A 14271-nucleotide genomic window follows, 5' to 3' on the forward strand; every position below is an offset into this window, starting at 1 on the left:
TTCGGTATTATTTCAGCAGTTCTGAATATCAAATTACAAACGCATCCTATTAATGCAATTTTCGGTTCACCAATGGTGGTTAATAGTCGTTTATCCCCCCTCAGCCCGGCGGATGATTGCATTTGTTACATTAATGTCTAGAAGATCTATCCTACTGAATTGGAAAGAAATTAGTCCTCCAGCTATATTTCAGTGGTTTTCTCAAACTATTTCTTGTTCGAGTTTAGAAAAAATTACAAGTGTTGTCTTTGACCCTTCAGTTAAATATGAAGAAACTTGGAGACCATTTATTCAACATTTTCATATAAGCTAACCTGACTTTTCCTAAACCTTACTTTTATTGTCCTTAATTATTTGGATGGTGGTGCGGAGTTATTGACGCTACTGTGTATAATTGATATAATGCAATGGCCCATGTCGGTTAGGATTTTTTTCATTTTTTGGGGGGCGGGAGAGAGTTTCTTATGTTCTCCATTTTTTGTAACCACTATGAGTTGGGAGGCTAATACCGTGAACCTATTAATTATGTACTCTCAAGCTATTTGTATTCATGTTTCATTTATGTTTGTTTAAAATCAATAAAAAGATTTTTAAAAGGACTACTCTGAGGAAAGGGTGGAATACGCGCAACGGGCCGAGTGGCCTGGCCTGCTCCTGTTTCTTATTTTCTAAAGTTCGAGTTTACCTTTGCGTCTGGTTCTCCCTTGACCTTCAGCCTGTCCTTTTGCACAGGGGAGCGCTCGCACACCGGAGCTCCATCGGCAGCCGCTGCGGGCCAGCTCCCGTATCCCAGCAGCAGGAGACAGGACCGGGAGGAAACTGCGGACAACAGACCCCGATCCACGGCGGGGAAAGACCGGGCTCCCCCTGTGTGGCTGAAACATCTCACGGAATCTCCGCCCGAATCTTCACCTCCGCCATCGGAAGGATTCAAAACACCGGCCGCTGTTGCAGCCTTTACCCGGGGAGCTGCTCCCGATCTCGGGTCTCTCACCGGGTCCACTCGTTCCCGGTTCCAAACTTCGGTCCGCCCAGAGTCCCGCCCACTGACACTCCTCAGCCAATGGAGGCAAGAGTCTCCCAGTGGTGGTCTCTGATTGGCTGTGTGTGTGTCCGAGGGCGGACTGCTGCCGGGAGCCGGAGATGTCAGTCACAGTTTGTTCTCAGACTCAAAGCAAGTTCCCCGAGGCTCAAAGTTCAAAGTAAATTTTATTATTATTTTTAATAGTTTAAATTTTTATTGAACACAAACAAAAACAGAAACACGAAACATATGCTAACAAAAGCAGCAACAAATATATAACGATTAACTTTAAATATACAAATAAACGAGGAAACCCATTCTAAATACTGTTGGACAGAAGGAACTGTATCTTAGAGGAGTCACAAAACAAGAACATTTACAGAGATAACACAAAACTTTGACAGATTTGTCCAGTCTTTATAGCTTTCTGGTTACGGGAAGTTTTCAGAGTATAAACGTATAGTTTGAAGTCTGAGGTAAAAATCTAAATGAAGGATTCTTATTGCTGTGGTTGCATTTATAGATATAAAATTTGCTGTCAATTAACAAAAGATTTATGATAGAGAAATGATCCCTGTGAGATTTGGTATTACTAGTAAACCCAATAAGACATTTTCAAAACAAAAAGTAAAATCCACATTAATATATTGATCTATAAATTGACAAACATCAACCTAAAATGTTTCCACATATTCACAATCTCAAAACAGATGAAATAAATCCTCTGGTTATAAACCACAAAAATAACAGTTAGTTTCAATATCAGAATTAACCCTTGTCAAATAAACATTGGTTGGATAATATCTATGTATAATTTAAAATAAGCCCCAAGTACTCCTCCACCTCAGATTCCCCAAGTGACTATTCCAAAAACTAACAGAGTACATATAAGTCGCCACATACAACTCCTACAAACATGCAGAGCAAAGCTACAGAACGGTAACTATATTTGGATCACTGAAAGATCAGCCAAAGTGCAAAAGACAACAAACCGCCAATGCAAATAAACAAGGAGAACATGAAATAACCGCAGCGGCTGCCGATAGATGTCCGGTGCTCTCAGCTCTCCCTGTTCAATCTGACAGGACAAGAAACAGTGAGGAACAAAGGTAACCGAGTGTATCAGAAAACAATAAATCGAGAAGGTGTGGCCATTCGGCCCCTTGCGCTACCACTGCCCTTCAACTCAGAACATGCTTGACTTTTGACCTCAGCACCACTTTCCTGCAACTCTCCATCACCGCTGAGCCCCAGGATATGTCTATTCAATTTAGAAACCTTGTGAAGATAATTGCAATGATTCACTGCACTCTGGGTGAGGAAATTTCTCCTCACCTCAGTCCTGCTGAGTTGTCATCGGATTCTGAGTTTGCGAGTGCTGGTTCCACACCTTCTGGGAAACATCATTCCAGCACTTCCACTGTAAATATCTTGTGAGATTATATTTCTCTAATTCTGAGACAGGAATTCAATCTGTCTCAGTTAAACCACCTCTTATTTCGCTCAGTTTGAGACAGACCCAGTACGATCATTTGTTGTGGGAGCAACTCTATGGACAGCAAGTGAGTGCAGTTATCCTGTGTTGTACCACAGCCTGATGGCTGAGGGGTAGTAACTGTTCCTGACCCTGGTGGGGCGAGTCCTGAGGCTCTTGTACCTTCTACCTGATCACAGCAGTGAGAAAAGAGCCTGCCTGTGTGGTGAGCCTGATCACAGCCGCCAGTATCACCGTCCCCTCTGGCCTGCCCTATCCGGGACCAAAGGGATTGTGGAGAATAAATGTGGTACTCTGTCGAGTATCACTGTGATCCGACCCATCTGGCCTGTCCTATCCGGGACCGAAGGAATTGTGGATAGTAAATGTGGTACACTGTCGAGTATCACTGTGATCCGTCCCCTCTGGCCTGACCTATCCGGGACCGAAGGAATTGTGGATAGTAAATGTGGTACACTGTCGAGTATCACTGTGATCCGTCCCCTCTGGCCTGCCCTATCCGGGACCAAAGGGATTGTGGAGAGTAAATGTGGTACTCTGTCGAGTATCACTGTGATCCGTCCCCTCTGGCCTGCACTATCCGACCAAAGGAATTGAGGAGAGTAAATGTGGCACTCTTGTCGAGTATCACCGTCATCCAGGATCACTTCCTGCCTCTTATTATTCTTGTCTGTGATTGCAGTGCGACAATCTCTGGCCCAATGTCCCCTCTTTCGACAAACTCCTTTTCTGTCCTTAGCCAAGTGTCCTCTTCATCTGCACCGTCCCCACGATCCTGCCACCCGTTGTGGGTTCTTCGTCGGGACCCGAACTACATCTCCTCACTACCGGTTATCTGTGCTCACTCTAGCTTTTCCCCAGTCCCTTTAAAGAGTCAATTGAGCTCCCTATTCATCAGAATATATGTCACTCTGGGGCCAGGTCTGACACAGCGAATTGAGATTAGTTTACTTAATTGAGTGGGCAGGCTTGGGTCTGAGACAGTTTAGGAAAGTCTGCACTGCCAGCTGGACACACTGATCTGTCCAGGGGTTTGCCGGCATTGGAATCTCACGTATCCTTAAAACGAGCGAGAAAGTGCCCAAGGGATTCTCCTTTTTTCTGTAGTTATCGGGTAAATTCACCAAAATCCGCATGCAGTCGGGCTGTCAGTCAAATGGGTTCCCTTACCTCAGCGACCCACCGTGCCAGGGCATGTACTACATCAGCCCCTCTGGTGGCTCCCGGTCACCTTCGGGCGTCTGCCTGGGAAAGGGGAACCCACTCCCTGTCCCTGACCGAAAAGTTCCATAGATAACCCTGAGGAGTGGCACAAGTCCCCGGGCATGGTCTGGAAAGGGGAACCCACTCCCTGTCCCTGCCCGAGAGTTTCCATATATAACCCTGAGGAGTGCAGGCAAGTCCCCGGTCAGGGTCTGGAAAGGGGAACCCACTCCCAGTTCCTGCCCGAGAGGTTCCAGATATAACCCTGAGGAGTGCAGGCAAGTTCCCGGTCAGGTCTGGAAAGGGGAACCCACTCCCTGTCCCTGTCCGAGAGGTTCCATATATATCCCTGAGGAGTGGCACAAGTCCCCGGGCAGGGTCTGGAAAGGGGAACCCACTCCCTGTCCCTGTCCGAGAGGTTCCATATATAACCATGAGGAGTGGCACAAGTCCCCGGGCAGGGTCTGGAGAGGGGAACCCACTCCCTGTCCCTGTCCGAGAGTTTCCATATATATCCCTGAGGAGTGGCACAAGTCCCCGGGCAGGGTCTGGAAAGGAGAACCCACTCCCTGTCCCTGCCCGAGAGTTTCCATATATAACCCTGAGGAGTGGCACAAGACCCCAGGCAGGGTCTGGAAAGGGGAACCCACTCCCTGTCCCTGTCCGAAAGGTTCCATATATAACCTTGAGGAGTGCAGGCAAGTCCCCGGTCAGGGTCTGGAAAGGGGAACCCACTCCCAGTTCCTGCCCGAGAGGTTCCAGATATAACCCTGAGGAGTGCAGGCAAGTCCGCGGGCAGGGTCTGGAAAGGGGAACGCACTCCCTGTTCCTGCCCGAGAGGTTCCATATATAACCCTGAGGAGTGGCAGAAGTCCCCGGGCAGGGTCTGGAAAGGGGAACCCACTCCCTTTTTCAATGAATTCAGGTAAAGCCCCTGGTCCAGACGGTTATACTGCTGAATTTTTTAAATCCTTTTCTTCTATACTCGCTCATTGGCTTTGTAATATTTTTAAAGATGCGTTAGCTGTAGGTAAATAACCACAATCGTTCTGTGATGCCTCCATTACTCCAATTGTTAAAAAAATTAAAAACCCCATTGAATGTGCATCCTGTCGGCCAATATCCTTGCTGAATACGGATTCTAAGATTTTTACCAAAATTTTGGCCACTACATGACAAAATGTATTACCTCAAATTATCTCTGAAGATCAGTCCGGATTTATTAAAACCTGCTATTCATCTTTTAACATTAGAAAATAAATGAATATAATTTATACTTCTTCATCTAAAATACCAGAATGTCATTGCCTGAGATGCTGAAAAAGCGTTTGATAGAGTTGAATGGTTATTTTTATTTAATGCGTTGCAGAATTTTAATTTTAGCTTGAAGTTTATATCATGGATTAAATTAATGTATTATAAATCTTTGGCTTCACTTCTTACCAATAATCGAAGATCTCCATTTTTTCGGTTGTCCTGTGGCATGAGGCAAGGCTGCCCTTTAAGTCCTCTATTATTAGACATTGCTTTGGAAACTTTAGCCGTTGCCATTTGTGAATCACCTAATATTTTTGGTATTACCTGTGGGTAAGGGAGTTATAATTTATCATTATATGCTGATGATTTGTTTCTATACGTATCTGACCCCGAGAGATCTATTCCTGCTATTTCATCCTTGCTTGCTCAGATTAGTAGCTTTTCTGGCTACAAACTGAATTTTAATAAGAGTGAATTATTTCCATTAAATATGCAAATTCCAATTTATAAACACTTACCATTTAAAGTTGTCACAGATCATTTTACTTATTTGGGTATTAAAATTAGCAAGAAACATAAGGGTTTATTTAAAGTTAATTTTTTAACTTTAATTGACCAAATCAAGCAACTTGTTACCAGGTGGTCCCCATTATCTCTGTCATTGGTTGGTCGAATTAATACTATCAAGGTGATAGTATTGCCCAAATTTTTATATTTAATCCAAGCATTACTAATTTTTATTTCTAAATCGTTTTTTGATATTATTGATTGCAAAATGTCTTCATACATGTGGCAGAATAATAATCCTAGATTAAGTAAGAAATATTTACAGAAGCCTAAGTAGGAAGGTTTTTTGGCTTTGACAAACCTAAGATTTTACTACTGGGCAGTTAACATCCGATAGTTAATATTTTGGACACGAGAATTGGTGTAATGGGTAAATTTGCCCACAATGGGTAAATTTGGAGTGTAAATCTGTACAAGACTTCTCATTGTTTTCTATTTTAGGACCTTTGCCTCCTTTTGCTTTATCTAAACTGAATAAACAAATAACTAATCCTATAGTTAAACATACATTAAGAATATGGTTTGAATTTCGTAAATTCTTCGGCTTGAATAAGTTTATCTTATCAAGCCCTCTTATATCTAACTTTTTTTCCAGCCCTCTTTTATGGACTTTGTGTTATTGTGTTTATGGCCTTTGTGTTATGGAAAACAAAAGGTATAACATGTTTTTCTGATTTACTTTTAGATAACAGTTTTCTGTCCTTTGAACAGCTATCCAGCCTAAAACCCTTTTTTTTTTAGATACTTGCAAGTTAGAAATTTCTTGAATGTTAGTCTTTTCTGAAATTATGTCCAATGGACATTACAGAAAAAATTCAGGCTCTGAATCCTTGCCAGAAGGGTTTAGTAGCCATCATTTATAATACAATCATAAAAATACAGCCAGGAGTATCAGAAATAATTAAGAAGGAATGGGTAAAATAACTTTACTGTCTTATACCCACAGGGCAGTGGGAGAACATTTTACAATTAATCAATTCTTCTTCTATTTATGCTAAACATGCCTAATACAATTTAAGGTTGTTCATAGGGCTCACATGTCCAAGGATAAACTCACTCAATTTTATTCTTATGTTAATCCAACCAGTGACAGATGTCATTCTGAAGTTGCTTCATTGACCCACATGTTCTGGTTTTTCCCCTATTTGCAAAATTACTGGAAAGATATTTTTGGTATTATTTCATCAGTTCTGAATATCAAATTGAATCCTATGACTGCAATTTTTGGCTTAACAATGGTGGATAATGGTCGTTTATCCCCCCTCAGCCCTGCAGATGATTGCATTTGTTACATTAATGACTAAAAGATCTATCCTATTGAACTGGACAGAAATTAATCCTCCAACTATACTTCAGTGGTTTTCTCAAACTATTTCTTGTTCAAGTTTAATAAAAAATACAAGTGTTGTCTTTGACCCTTCAGTTAAATATGAAGAAACTTGGAGACCGTTTATTCAACATTTCCATAAAAACTAAACTGACTTTTCCTAAACCTTACTTTTATTGTCCTTAATTATTTGGATGGAGGTGCGGAGTTATTGACGCTACTGTGTATAATTGATGTAATGCAATGGCCCATATCGGTTAGGATTTTTTTCCATTTTTTTGGGAGGGGGAGGGTTTCTTATTTTCTCCATTTTTTGTAACCACTATGAGTTTGGGAGATTAATATTAATATGGTATTTATACCTTAACCTATTAATTATGTACTCTCAAGCTCTTTGTATTCATGTTTCATTTATGTTTGTTTAAAATCAATAAAAAGATTTAGAAAGAAAAGACTACTCTGAGGAAAGGGTGGAATAGGCGGAACGGGCCGAGTGGCCTAGCCTGCTCCTGTTTTATTTGTTTCTAAAGTCCGAGTTTACCTTTGCGCCTGGTTCTCCCTTGACCTTCAGCCTGTCCTTTTGCACAGGGGAGCGCTCGACAACAGGCCCCGATCCACGGCGGGGAAAGACCGGGCACCCCCTGTGTGGCTGAAACATCTCACGGAATCTCCGCCCGAATCTTCACCTCCGCCATCGGAAGGGTTCAAAACACCGGCCGCTGTTGCAGCCTTTACCCCGGGAGCTCCTCCCAATCTCGGGTTCTCACCGGGTCCACTCGTTCCCGGTTCCAAACTTCGGTCCGCCCAGTGTCCCGCCCACTGATACTCCTCAGCCAATGGAAGCAAGATTCTACCAGCGGTGTTCGCTGATTGGCTGGGAGTGTGTCCGAGGGCGGACTGCTGCCGGGAGCTGGAGATGTCAGTCACCGTTTGTTCCCAGTCTCATAGCAAGTTCCCCGAGGCTCAAAGTTCAAAGTAAATTTTATTTTTATTTTTTAATATTTTAAATTTTTATTGAACACAAACAAAAACAGAAACACTAAACATATGCTAACAAAGCCAGGAAATCACACAAAAGCAGCAACGAATATATAACCATTAACTTTAAATATGCAAATAAACAAGGAAATCCGCTCTAAATACTGCTGGACGGAGGGAACTGTATCTGAGAGGAGTCACAAAGCAGGAACATTTACAGAGATAACACAAAATGTTGACAGATTTGTCCAGTCTTTACAGCTTTCCAGTTACGGGAAGTGTTCAGAAGTCTGAGGTAAAAATCTAAATGAAGGTTTCTTATTGCTGTGATTGCATTTATGGATATAAAATTTGCTGTAAATTAACAAAAGATTTATGATAGAGAAGTGATCCCTGTGAGATTTGGTATTACTAGTAAACCCAATAAGACATTTTCAAAACAAAAAGTAAAATCCACATTAATAAATTGATCTATAAATTGACAAACATCAACCTAAAATGTTTCAACATATTCACAATCCCAAAACAGATGAAATAAATCCTCTGGATATAAACCACAAAAAGAGCAGTTAGTTTCAATATCAGAATTAACCCTTGTCAAATAATCACTATTTGGATAATATCTATGTATATTTTAAATAAGCCCCAAATCCTCCACCTCAGATTCCCCAAGCGTCTATTCCAAAAACTAACAGAGTACATATAAGTCGCCACATGCAGCTCCTGCAAACATGCAGAGCAAAGCTACAGAACGGTAACTATATTTGGATCACTGAAAGATCAGCCAAAGTGCAGAAGACAACAAACTTCGCCAATGCAAATAAACAAGGAGAACATGAAATAACCGCAGCGGCTGCCGATAGATGTCCGGTGCTCTCAGCTCTCCGTGTCCAATCTGACAGGACAAGAAACAGTGAGGCACAAAGGTAACCGAGTGTTTCAGAAAACAATAAATCGAGAAGGCGTGGCCATTCGGCCCCTTGCGCTACCACTGCCCTTCAACTCAGAACATGCGTGACGTTTGACCTCAGCACCACTTTCCTGCAACTTTCCATCACCGCTGAGCCCCAGGATATGTCTATTCAATTTAGAAACCTTGTGAAGATAATTGCAATGATTAACTGCACTCTGGGTGAGGAAATTTCTCCTCACCTCAGTCCTGCTGAGTTGTCCTCGGATTCTGAGTTTGTGAGTGCTAGATCCACACCTTCTGGGAAACATCATTCCAGCATTTCCACTTTAAATATCCTGTGAGATTATATTTCTCTAATTCTGAGACAGGAATTCAATCTGTCTCAGTTAAACCACCTCTTATTTCACTCAGTTTCAGACAGTCCCAGTACGATCATTTGTTGTGGGAGCAACTCTATGGACAGCAGGTGAGTGCAGTTATCCTGTGTGTACCACAGCCTGATGGTTGAGGGGTAGTAACTGTTCCTGACCCTGGTGGGGCGAGTCCTGAGGCTCTTGTACCTTCTACCTGATCACAGCAGTTAGAAAAGAGCCTGCCCGTGTGGTGAGCCTGATCACAGCCGCCTGTATCACCGTCCCCTCTGGCCTGCCGGAAACTGGCCCAAAGGGATTGTGGAGAGTAAATGTGGTACTCTGTCGAGTATCACTGTGATCCGTCCCCTCTGGCTTGTCCTATCCGGGTCCAAAGGGATTCTGCACAATAAATATTTTACTCTGTCGAGTATTACTCTGATCCGTCCCCTCTGGCCTGCACTTTCCGGGACCAAAGGGATTGTGGAGAGTAAATGTGGTACTCTGTCGAGTATTACTCTGATCCGTCCCCTCTGGCCTGCACTATCCGGGACCGAAGGAATTGTGGAGAGTAAATGTGGCACTCTTGTCGAGTGTCACTGTCATCCAGGATCACTTACTGCCCCTTATTATTCTTGTCTGTGATTGCAGTGCGACAATCTCTGGCCCAATGTCCCCTCTTTCTATAAACTCCGTTTCTGTCCTTAGCCAAGTGTCCTCTTCATCTGCACCGTCCGCACGATCCTGCCACCCGTTCTGGGTTCTTCGTCGGGACCCGAACTCCATCTCCTCACTACCGGTTCTCTGTGCACACTCTCGCTTTTCCCCAGTCCCTTTAAAGAGTCAATTGCGCTCCATATTCATCAGAATTTATGTCACCCGGGGCCAGGTCTGACACAACCAATTGAGATTAGTTAACTTAAAGGAGTGGGCAGGCTTGGGTCTGAGACAGTTTAGGAAAGTCTGCACTGCCAGCTGGACACACTGATCTGTCCAGGGGTTTGCCGGCATTGGACTCTCACGTATCCTTAAAACGAGCTAGAAAGCGCCCAAGGGATTCTCCTTTTTCCTGTAGTTATCAGGTAAATTCACCAAAATCCGCGTGCAGTCGGGCAGTCATTCAAATGGGTTCCCTTACCTCAGCGACCAACCGTGCCAGGGCTTGTATTACATCAGCCCCTCTGGTGGATCCCGGTAACCTTCGGGCGTCTGCCAGGGAAAGGGGAACGCACTCCATGTCCCTGTCCGAGAGGTTCCATATATAACCCTGAGGAGTGGCACAAGTCCCCGAGCAGGGTCTGGAAAGGAGAACCCACTCCCTGTCCCCGTCCGAGAGGTTCCATATATAACACTGAGGAGTGGCACAAGTCCCCGGGCAGGGTCTGGAAAGTGGAACCCACTCCCTGTCCCTGTCCAAAAGGTTCCATATATAACCCTGAGGAGTGCAGGCCAGTTCCCGGTCAGGGACTGGAAAGGGGAACCCACTCCGTGTCCCTGTCCGAAAGGTTCCAGATATAACCCTGAGGTGTGCAGGCAAGTCCCCGGTCAGGGTCTGGAAAGGAGAACCCACTCCCTGTCCCCGTCCGAGAGGTTCCATATATAACACTGAGGAGTGGCACAAGTCCCCGGGCAGAGTCTGGAAAGGGGAACCCACTCCCTGTCCCTGCCCAAGAGGTTCCATATATAACCCTGAGGAATGGCACAAGTCCCCGGGCAGGGTTTGGAAAGGGGAACCCACTCCCTGTCCCTGTCCGAGAGGTTCCATATATAACCCTGAGGAGTGGCACAAGTCCCCGGGCAGGGTCTGGAAAGTGGAACCCACTCCCTGTTCCTGTCCGAGAGGTTCCAGATATAACCCTGAGGAGTGGCACAAGTCTCCGGGCAGGGTCTGGAAAGGGGAACCCACTGCCTGTCCCTGTCCGAGAGGTTCCATATATAACTCTGAGGAGTGGCACAAGTCCCGGGCAGGGTCTGGAAAGGGGAACCCACTCCGTGTCCCTGCTCGAGAGTTTCCATGTATAACCCTGAAGAGTGGCACAAGTCCCCGGGCAGGGTCTGGAAAGGGGAACCCACTCCCTGTCCCTGTCCGAGAGGTTCCAAATAAACCTTGAGTCGTGGCACAAGTCCCCGGGCAGGGTCTGGAAAGGGGAACCCACTCCCTGTCCCTGTCCGAGAGGTTCCATATATAACCCTGAGCAGTAACACAAGTCCCCGGGCAGGGTCTGGAGAGGGGAACCCACTCCCTGTCCCTGTCCGAGAGGTTCCAAATAAACCTTGAGTAGTGGCACAAGTCCCCGGGCAGGGTCTGGAAAGGGGAACCCACACCCTGTCCCTGTCCGAGAGGTTCCATATATAACCGAGGAGTGGCACAAGTCCCCGGGCAGGGTCTGGAGAGGGGAACCCACTCCCTGTCCCTGTCCGAGAGTTTCCATATATATCCCTGAGGAGTGGCACAAGTCCCCGGGCAGGGTCTGGAAAGGAGAACCCACTCCCTGTCCCTGCCCGAGAGTTTCCATATATAACCCTGAGGAGTGGCACAAGACCCCAGGCAGGGTCTGGAAAGGGGAACCCACTCCCTGTCCCTGTCCGAGAGGTTCCAAATAAACCTTGAGTAGTGGCACAAGTCCCCGGGCAGGGTCTGGAAAGGGGAACCCACTCCCTGTCCCTGTCCGAGAGGTTCCATATATAACCCTGAGGAGTGGCACAAGTCCCCGGGCAGGGTCTGGAGAGGGGAACCCACTCCCTGTCCCTGTCCGAGAGTTTCCATATATAACCCTGAGGAGTGGCACAAGACCCCAGGCAGGGACTGGAAAGGGGAACCCACTCCCTGTCCCTGTCCGAGAGGTTCCATATATAACCCTGAGGAGTGGCACAAGACCCCAGGCAGGGTCTGGAAAGGGGAACCCACTCCCTGTCCCTGTCCGAAAGGTTCCATAAATAACCTTGAGGAGTGCAGGCAAGTCCCCGGGCAGGGTCTGGAAAGGGGAACCCACTCCCAGTTCCTGTCCGAGAGTTTCCATATATAACCCTGAGGAGTGACACAAGACCCCAGGCAGGGTCTGGAAAGGGGAACCCACTCCCTGTCCCTGTCCGAGAGGTTCCATATATAACCCTGAGGAGTGGCACAAGACCCCAGGCAGGGTCTGGAAAGGGGAACCCACTCCCTGTCCCTGTCCGAAAGGTTCCATAAATAACCTTGAGGAGTGCAGGCAAGTCCCCGGTCAGGGTCTGGAAAGGGGAACCCACTCCCAGTTCCTGCCCGAGAGGTTCCAGATATAACACTGAGGAGTACAGGCAAGTCCGCGGGCAGGGTCTGGAAAGGGGAACGCACTCCCTGTCCCTGTCCGAGAGGTTCCATATATAACCCTGAGGTGTGCAGGCAAGTCCCCGGTCAGGGTCTGGAAAGGAGAACCCACTCCCTGTCCCTGTCCGAGAGGTTCCATATATAACCCTGAGGTGTGCAGGCAAGTCCCCGGGCAGTGTCTGGAAATGGGAACCCACTCCGAGTCCCTGTCCGAAAGGTTCCATATATAACCCTGAGGTGTGCAGGCAAGTCCCCGGTCAGGGTCTGGAAAGGAGAACCCACTCCCTGTCCCCGTCCGAGAGGTTCCATATATAACACTGAGGAGTGGCACAAGTCCCCGGGCAGGGTCTGGAGAGGGGAACCCACTCCCTGTCCCTGTCCGAGAGGTTCCATATATAACACTGAGGAGTGGCACAAGTCCCCGGGCAGGGTCTGGAAAGGGGAACCCACTCCCTGTCCCTGCCCAAGAGGTTCCATATATAACCCTGAGGAGTGGCACAAGTCCCCGGGCAGGGTCTGGAAAGGGGAACCCACTCCCTGTCCCTGTCCGAGAGGTTCCAAATAAACCTTGAGTAGTGGCACAAGTCCCCGGGCAGGGTCTGGAAAGGGGAACCCACTCCCTGTCCCTGTCCGAGAGGTTCCAAATATAACCCTGAGGAGTGGCACAAGTCCCCGGGCAGGGTCTGGAGAGTGGAACCCACTCCCTGTCCCTGTCCGAAAGGTTCCATAAATAACCTTGAGGAGTGCAGGCAAGTCCGCGGTCAGGGTCTGGAAAGGGGAACCCACTCCCAGTTCCTGCCCGAGAGGTTCCAGATATAACCCTGAGGAGTGCAGGCAAGTCCGCGGGCAGGGTCTGGAAAGGGGAACGCACTCCCTGTTCCTGTCCGAAAGGTTCCATATATAACCCTGAGGAGTGCAGGTCAGTTCCCGGTCAGGGTCTGGAAAGGGGAACCCACTCCGTGTCCCTGTCCGAAAGGTTCCATATATAACCCTGAGGAGTGGCGCAAGTCCCCGGGCAGGGTCTGGAAAGGGGAACCCACTCCGTGTTCCTGTCCGAAAGGTTCCATATATAACCCTGAGGAGTGGCGCAAGTCCCCGGGCAGGCTCCAGAAAGGAACCTACTCCCTGTTCCTGCCCGAGAGGTTCCATATATAACCCTGAGGAGTGGCACAAGTCCACGGGCAGGGTCTGGAAAGGGGAACTGACTCCCTGTCCCTGCCCAAGAGGTTCCATATATAACCCTGAGGAGTGGCACATGTCCACAGGCAGGGTCTGGAAAGGGGAACCCACTCCCTTTTTCAATGAATTCAGGTAAAGCCCCTGGTCCGGATGGTTATACTGCTGAATCTTTTTCATCCTTTTCTTCTATACTCGTTCCTTGTCTTTGTAATATTTTTAATGATGCGTTAGCTGTAGGTAAATAACCACAAACTTTTTATGATTCCTCCATTACTCCAATTTTTAAAAAAGATAAAAACCCCACTGAATGTGCATCCTGTCGGCCAATATCCTTGCTGAATACGGATTCTAAGATTTTTACCAAAAGTTAGGCCACTACATGACAAAATGTATTACCTCAAATTATCTCTGAAGATCAGTCCGGATTTATTAAAACCTGCTATTCATCTTTTAACATTAGAAAATAAATGAATATAATTTATACTTCTTCATCTAAAATACCAGAATGTCATTACCTGAGATGCTGAAAAAGCGTTTGATAGAGTTGAACGGTTGTTTTTATTTAATACGTTGCAGAATTTTAATTTTAGCTTGAAGTTTATATCATGGATTAAATTAATGTATTATAAATCTTTGGTTTCACTTTTTACCAATAATCGAAGATCTCCATTTTT

The 14271-nt window shown here is 46.2% G+C and overlaps 1 protein-coding gene across 2 annotated transcripts in view; it reads right to left on the reverse strand.

Moving 5' to 3' along the window:
* The window catches only part of LOC132385869 (zinc finger protein 234-like), a 36052-nt gene extending 28386 nt beyond the window's left edge, over window positions 1-7666 (reverse strand). Inside the window, exons 1-2 of one of the 2 annotated variants that reach the window (XM_059958105.1) lie at window positions 7415-7666; window positions 5166-5303 (exon numbers count right to left, since the gene is read on the reverse strand). The gene's annotated coding sequence lies outside the window, so the exon portion shown is untranslated. The remainder of the gene's footprint in view (window positions 1-5165; window positions 5304-7414) is intronic. The other variant, XM_059958111.1, reaches the window with a different exon arrangement.
* Between the last annotated feature and the right edge of the window lie 6605 nt (window positions 7667-14271).

Source organism: Hypanus sabinus (assembly GCF_030144855.1).
Source record: "Hypanus sabinus isolate sHypSab1 chromosome X2 unlocalized genomic scaffold, sHypSab1.hap1 SUPER_X2_unloc_30, whole genome shotgun sequence".
In the NCBI taxonomy this organism is placed as follows: domain Eukaryota; kingdom Metazoa; phylum Chordata; class Chondrichthyes; order Myliobatiformes; family Dasyatidae; genus Hypanus; species Hypanus sabinus.